The 8,503-nt window shown below is 37.6% G+C and overlaps 1 pseudogene; it reads left to right on the top strand.

Annotated features, from left to right (window-relative positions):
• Positions 1 to 3,121: 3,121 nt before the first annotated feature.
• Positions 3,122 to 6,579, top strand: LOC124029763 (annotated as a pseudogene).
• Positions 6,580 to 8,503: the final 1,924 nt, after the last annotated feature.

The following is an 8,503-nucleotide window of genomic DNA, read 5'->3' as shown; positions in this document are numbered from 1 at the left end:
ACCTATCACCATAGACCTCAGCTCTTTAATCCCAACCCTCAGCCACTCTCAGCCCATCCCACCTATCACCATAGACCTCAGCTCTTTAATCCCACCCCTCAGCCACTCTCAGCCCATCCCACCTATCACCATAGACCTCAGCTCTTTAATCCCACCCCTCTGCCACTCTCAGCCCATCCCACCTATCACCATAGACCTCAGCTCTTTAATCCCACCCCTCAGCCACTCTCAGCCCATCCCACCTATCACCATAGACCTCAGCTCTTTAATCCCAACCCTCAGCCACTCTCAGCCCATCCCACCTATCACCATAGACCTCAGCTCTTTAATCCCAACCCTCAGCCACTCTCAGCCCATCCCACCTATCACCATAGACCTCAGCTCTTTAATCCCACCCCTCTGCCACTCTCAGCCCATCCCACCTATCACCATAGACCTCAGCTCTTTAATCCCAACCCTCAGCCACTCTCAGCCCATCCTACCTATCACCATAGACCACCCTTGTTTAGTTTCCATGTGCCATATATTTATCAATTGTCCCAGATGTTTTAGATCCTTTTTTACCTTTCTAATTGTATAGTATCCACAAATTGTGAGCTAAAGATGAAACCTTCCTACGAAATATTATATTATTTATTGACTCAATCCAGCCCTTTCCAAACGCTTCAACACTGCTATTTGTAAGGTTAATTTTAAGAGCATGTTGTGATTTTTTAAACCATTCTTGAACCTGTGACCAGAAACAAGCTACATGGGGGCAATACCAGAGTAAATGATCTATTAATTCTCTCTCTCAGGCAAAATTTACAGAGCTTAGATTGTTGTATGCCCCCTATATATTTCTGTTGCGGCAAGAATTTTATATAAAAACTTAAATTGAAAACTCTAAGTGTTGAATCAAGTATAGTTTTGTGTACCAGTTCATAAACCATATGTCATGGAATTGGTACATCGAAAATCGCTTCCCATTTATATATTGCAACCCGTATGGCACAGCTGTCAACATTTTTGTCCTCAAAATGAAACTGGTATATTTTTCTATTTATGCCAGTTCCTTTCAGCCAGTTTGTATCTTTTAATATATGGCAGGCAAACAAGTTCCCTACCGTCTCCTTTTTCCACTTGCCTCCTCTATTTTTGTGGTACTGCATCCATTTAGTTGTAAGTTTGGATTTATCACATATTCCCATATATTTTCAATAGCTAAATATGTGACATAACTCCTCCGTTTCTATTCATAATATCATTAATAAATATAATACCATTTTTTTAAAAATCTATAAAGAATGTTTTTTTTTATTCATCAGTATATTTGAGTTTAACCATAATATTTGTTGTAATATTTGTTCTATCTTGTCTTGAGGATAAAACTGAAATTGTAACCAGCTTTGTATGGCTTGTTTAAGAAAGGGCGATACTTTAAACAAAATTTCATTTTCAATTTGTCAGAAATGAGAAGTTGTGATCTGTATAAAAGCAAAAAGGCCATTTTTGAACAAAGGCCGAGCCTTTCTTAATAATCTACTGGAGAACCATTTTGGGTTTAGTATCATTTATGTATTAGTGAAGCTTTTAGGGAAAGGTTTCAAATGCTAATATTTAATAATTTTAGCCCCCCAAACTCATATTCATTATATAAATAGGTATGTTTAATTTGTCTGGCTTAGCATTCCAAATCAAATTAAATAAGACAGTGCAGGGATCCAGATTGCGGACTTAAGAAAAAACTAGTCATCAGCACATTGACATTTTTGTTTTTATCCCCTGGATTTCTAACCCCTTGATGTTCTTGTTGGATCTCATTTTAATAGCTGACATGGAGACAACGGACAGCCTTGTTTGACTCCTCTTAAAAGCTCAGTATTTTCTGAGAAGTAACCATTATTTACTATTTTACACCTGGGGTTGCTGTACATAACTTTAACCTATTGTTTAAGAGATTCACCAAAATTAAAGTAATCCAGGCATTTATATATAATTCTAGGCCGGCACTTTTTATCAAATGCCTTTTCAAAATCTGCTATGAAGACCAAGCCTGGTATCTTCTATGTTTCATAATGTTCAATTGTTTCAAGTAATTGTCATATATGATCTCCAATATATAGTCCATGTAAAAATCCTGTCTGATCAGCAATGAACAATATCTGGTAAAACTTTTTTATTCTATGTGCTATGCATTTCGCCAGGATTTTTTCACATCACAACATTAGAGGCTTCCTGTATTTAAAAATGGACTGGATCTTTATACTTACCACTTGGGTCCTGTTTTAGTAGTAATGAAATCACACCTTCTTGTTGAGAACTTTAACATCTACCATTTGTATAGGAGTAATTCAAATATGCTAATAATGGATATTTGAGTACATCAAAAAAAGTTCTGATGTACCTCTACCGGTATACTGTCAAGCCCTGATGTTTTCCAGACTGAAAATATTTTATTGCCTCAAAAGTTCCTCTTCAGTAAGTTGGCATTCACACAGGTCTTTCTGTAAATGTGTTAATTTTAAATTATTATTATTATTATTAGGAAAGAAATCATAACAGTTAACACCATTCAGTGCAAATAGAGGAGACTGAAAAGAAAACATGCTTAAAATATTTTGCTTCCTTTTTATAAATTAATAAATTATAATTTTAATCATGGATAACTCCATCATTTTTAACAAGTTTCTGTAAATTATTTTCGGTAGAATTCTATGTTGAAGATTAAAGAGAAATGTTGTGCATTTTTCACAATTTTCCATCTAATTCACTTTATTTTTGTAATACATTACACTTGATCATTCTTGAATAGTACCTCCATTTCTTTGTTTTTTTTCAGCCTATTTTGTGCCTCTACAGTACAATTTCCATTACCATCTGCCTGCACTGTTACTTCCTCTATTTCCTTTATTAGTCTAATCTATTTGGACTTAAACTGCTTTTGTTTTAATTATGAGTATTGTATTGAATGGTCTCTAAAAGTACATTTAAAAGTGTCCCATATGTTGCATGTACTTTATTTATTCACCCATTCATTTACTTTCACTTGTCGGTGTTGTAAGCGATGCAAAACCATCTTCTCCAACGATCTGTCCTTACACATAAACAAATGATGAAGCGTAACCAGTTGTGTCTAAACTGTCATACAGGCTTTATTTCCATTTCAATTAAGAAATGTCATTTCAGGTGAACCACAATGGACATCTGACCTTCAATGCAGCATTTGCCAGTTACACACCATACCGATTCCCTGCATTTTCCTCAAGAGATCTGATTGCTCCATTTTGGACCGATTTGGACAACAGGCGGAATGGTACCATCTCTACCGCAGTACAGCAGTGGCAGTGTTCTTCAACAGGCCACACAAGATATGAATCAGTACTTCCCAAATCTGGGCTTCTCTGTTAATTGGGCTCCGTTGCTGGGATAAGGTTCCCTACTACAACACTTTTGGAACAGTAAGACTTTTTGTTGTGACTTGTTTCTATTGTCAGCTAAAGTGATGCTTAGTTATTTTTAAGCCGATTAGTAAAAGCCTGTGAAGCTATGATATAAGATGTATAATGGGCAAGATTGGTGCATGACACAGGGGCTACAGTATGTATTAAAAATGTGTATCTAATTTCCTTAATATAAGGAAATCACCTTCCAAGTGGTTCTGATTGCTGTACAATCCTCCTTCATCCTGATGAACTATGGGGAGATTGCACCAACAACTCAAAATATTCAGGTCAGAAGAATGAATGCATATTATACATTTTCATGAAGAATAATATATGGGTTTATATTCATTATCATGAGCATAAATTGCATTCCTGATGTGAATTATGTATGGATAGTATTTCATCTCTGATGCTTTTAATAAATTATAATAACAATCTATGATATGTGTATTTCTAGGCTGGCTATGACACAGTCAACTCCATCCACTACTTCTCGATCCCGGGGTCATTTCAAAGCAACGACACAACTTTCAGTTACACCCAGCAATGTCAACGTCACTGGTCGCTGGGCCTTCCAGACAAATGGTACTTTCAACAAACCTGGTTCAAATACTATTTCATGTATTTCAATTACTTTAAATACATTTCAAAATAATTATTCAACGTTTTTTAAAAGTAGTTTACGTGAATGTATTTGGAAATACATTTGTAAAGTATTATATCTACAGCTACTTCTACTTGATGGCTATGTTTAAAACATTTTTTTTTAAGAAAGTTCACCAGGATACACTTTGACATCATCTGGTGTGCAACATCACTTGATAACATTAAATAGCACTATTATCCCATTCCTGCACCAACACTCTGGTATTTTTCCTTATTGTATTTAGGGACCAATTGTTTTTACATGGTCCGTCATTTCTCCGGATTTATCGACCAATAGTTTTTACACTATGACTGATCAAGTATTATTCTGGCTTTGTCCTGTCCTCTGCAGAAGACACATTTTGGGCTTCCTTGGCACTATCTGGAATGTTGAGTTGTGCTGCTAGCTTGTGCTCCATGCTAAAACATTATTTTGTGAATTCTAGAATTCTAGCAAACAATAATTTACCTCGGCCCTCCTGAATTATTGTTGCTGTCGAGTTGATACTCTTAAAATGTCACAAAATACATTTAAAATCAACTAACTGGTGGTTGCAGCAGGGTACAACGGAAAACACACAAGAGTGGGACAAATCAAGGTGATCTGCCTCCATTGAAAATGAATGACTTATGGACTGCAAAGAGTTTAGTTAAGTAGTCAGTGGAATTGGTCAACATTCAGGGAGAGAAAGGGGAGCAGGTGATAGGAGTTGAAACAGCTGTACTGCTCTATACAATCCAATCGGCAGGATCGAAGGCGGGCGGGGCTTTGAGAGTTTATAAAAGAGTCCAAATCTCATATTTTGGGGGCTACGGGACTTTACAGGAAGTGCTTGTGTTAAGTTTCCAACCTCTCTGTCTATATCTTCCAGCGACCACTTCAACAACTGATGGCCCTTCAACAACCCCTGGTGAGTTTACATTACACCCAATAAATAGCTGATTTCAATTCACTTCTCAATTCTCTCTTACTGGATTGTAACTGACTGAAACCAATGGTATATTAAAAGAACACCTGGACTCTAATCCCTTTATGGAATGGCCACTTGCTGATGTGTCTGATAGTGATCCCTCTGGTCTGACATGGTTTTGGGCAAAATTAGAATTTAAATATTGAGCCATAGTAAATAAAACTTTTTTTTGTTAAACTAACGAGATAAGTTCACCAGGATACACTTTGACATCATCTGGTGTGCAACATCACTTTAACCAGTAAAAAGTAGACTTTGCCTACTTGTTATAGTATAAAATCACATGATGCACGCTAGATGATGTCAAGTGTTTAAATCGCTCAAAATGATTTATTTTCATTTTGAGAAAAATGTTAACCTCTTAAGTGGGTTATCCATGAAACAGTAGATAAATGTGTATAGCCTATGACTGATTGATAACATTAAATAGCACTATTATCCTGTTCCTGCACCAGAACTCTGCTATTTCTCATCCTTATTGGATTTAGCGACCAATCATTTTTACATGGTCCTTCGAGACGGATTTAATGACCAACAGTTTTCTACACGGTCCGTCATTTCTCCGGATTTAGCGACCAATCATTTTTACATGGTCCTTCGAGACGGATTTAATGACCAACAGTTTCCTACACGGTCCGTCATTTCTCCGGATTTAGCGACCAATAGTTTTTACACTATGACTGATCAAGTATTATTCTGGCTTTGTCCTGTCCTCTGCAGAAGACACATTTTGGGCTTCCTTGGCACTATCTGGAATGTTGAGCGGTGCCGGTGGATTGTGTAATGTTAAATAAAAGACCCATTCCCGAGCATCTTGTGTCCAGCCTCAATCTAAAAGCATTTTGGCTAAATTCTAGAATTGTTATTATGTCAAAATTCTAACAAAAGTATTCTCACTTTCGTGTGTGGCATCCGCCCCATCAACAACAAAATCGTAGGGGGTGAGGATGACCCTACAGGAAGATGGTCCTGGAAGACTGTTACATAATTGCCAAATTGTTACATTGTTATTCATATTATGCTGCATCTCTGTATCAAACCTCTGTCTCTATTCCTTCCAGCTTCTACATCTGATGAGCCTTTCGCCGTTGATGACTTCTGCATAGATTCCATTTTTTGTAAAGGACAGGGTTTGACTGGTTCCGTTTATATGCTGAGCACTTTGTTAATTCTGGTGTTTCTTACCATTTTAAATAATTGATTCTTACTTTGTTGCAATTAAGGGAGTGGTTTTATTGGCAGCCATAGTGCATGTGCTATTCGTTCGAGAGATTTCTCTTTCAAAGTGAAGGCTGGAGTGCACTGGAAGAATGAGAGTGGGGAAGGAGGGAGCCTATTGTCTAAATATTCTAAACAGTATTGTATGTGCAGTTGCGCCTTTGAGTTACTCCAGATCCACTCCCGTTTTCCTTGGGCCCTTCTTCCTGGGTGTTTTAATGGGCTTAGCTATTGTATTGATTTATTTGTGTAGATGGATAACTTGAAATATATTTACCTATTCATTAAAGTGGCAAATTCCAATAGAAACAAAGCGATCACTGTGCTATTTTTTGATAAACGGTTGAGGAATGGGGGCTGGAGAAATGTAACCCAAATTCATAGATGGATCTATGGGTGCAAGGACTGAGTGATAACTATGTTACTCTGTTGCCAGACAGCGGTGGATTCAAAGCAGGAGCAACACAGATGTGCGCTCCTGTCATTCAGATTGACTTGTGTTGATTTAGTTCTGAGAGTGTTGGATGTTTTCATTATTTTGTATCGTTGTTTTGGCCAAGCAGAGTGATGGTAATTACATTAGGGTATTGAGATCTGGATCTGCCTCTGGGAAGGAAAAAGTTGAAATATTCTTACTTATGGGAGCAATTGTTAACCAATCTCCTGACATACATTTTCTATGTCATTGTGGTATTTTCTAGGCTTATAGACTTAGATAAGTGAGTATCTTTTTTACATTGAAGCCTCCCCCTATATTTTCTCCTTTGATAACTGTATTCTTATTGCACAACTGTAATTAACCTGATTACTTTTAAATATATACTGGAAGTCTGATTGCAAGTATTTGTTATGGTTTTCTTTCCGATGAAGGAGAGGAGGACCAAAATGCAGCGTGGTTAATTCGACATCTTTAATCAAAGATAAACACGAATAATACAAAAAACAATAACCGTACGTGAAAACCCTAAACAGCCTATCTAGTGCAAACAAACACAGAGACAGGAACAATCACCCACGAAACACTCAAAGAATATGGCTGCCTAAATATGGTTCCCAATCAGAGACAACGATAAACACCTGCCTCTGATTGAGAACCACTTCAGGCAACCATAGACCTTTCTAGATAACCCCACTATACCACAATACCAATACCTACAACAACAAAAACAAGACAAAAACACACCACATAATTAACCCATGTCACACCCTGGCCTGACCAAAATAATAAAGAAAACACAAAATACTAAGACCAGGGCGTGACAGTATTAGCTCAATGTACAGATGTCTTAACTTCATCCCTCTTTGTGGCAGAGAATTTTCCTGCGGCATCAGGACATTCAATTGATCCTTGTGAGTCCCTGAAAAAGAGCAATTATCTTTCTCTCTGTGCTGGGGCAGTCGAGTCATTCGGATCAGGGCTTGCGCTAAAAGTATTTTTCTCGCTCGCTCAAACGTTAGGTCTATGTCCTATTACTGCAACACGTATCTGTAGCCTAACGTAGTTGTAGCCCAACGTATCTGTAGCCCAATGTATCTGTAGCCCAATGTATCTGTAGCCTAATGTATCTGTAGCCCAACGTATCTGTAGCCTAATGTATCTGTAGCCTAATGTATCTGTAGCCTAATGTATCTGTAGCCTAATGTATCTGTAGCCCAATGTATCTGTAGCCCAATGTATCTGTAGCCTAACGTATCTGTAGCCTAATGTATCTGTAGCCTAATGTATCTGTAGCCCAATGTATCTGTAGCCTAATGTATCTGTAGCCTAATGTATCTGTAGCCTAATGTATCTGTAGCCTAATGTATCTGTAGCCCAATGTATCTGTAGCCCAATGTATCTGTAGCCTAATGTATCTGTAGCCTAATGTATCTGTAGCCTAATGTATCTGTAGCCCAATGTATCTGTAGCCCAATGTATCTGTAGCCTAATGTATCTGTAGCCTAATGTATCTGTAGCCTAATGTATCTGTAGCCTAATGTATCTGTAGCCCAACGTATCTGTAGCCCAATGTATCTGTAGCCTAATGTATCTGTAGCCCAACGTATCTGTAGCCTAATGTATCTGTAGCCTAATGTATCTGTAGCCTAATGTATCTGTAGCCTAATGTATCTGTAGCCTAATGTATCTGTAGCCCAATGTATCTGTAGCCCAATGTATCTGTAGCCTAACGTATCTGTAGCCTAATGTATCTGTAGCCTAATGTATCTGTAGCCTAATGTATCTGTAGCCTAATGTATCTGTAG

Source organism: Oncorhynchus gorbuscha, unplaced genomic scaffold (assembly GCF_021184085.1).
Source record: "Oncorhynchus gorbuscha isolate QuinsamMale2020 ecotype Even-year unplaced genomic scaffold, OgorEven_v1.0 Un_scaffold_7585, whole genome shotgun sequence".
NCBI classification, from domain to species: Eukaryota; Metazoa; Chordata; class Actinopteri; order Salmoniformes; family Salmonidae; genus Oncorhynchus; species Oncorhynchus gorbuscha.
Note: the sequence above shows the minus strand (reverse complement) of the source record. Positions and strands in the feature narration are given on the sequence as shown.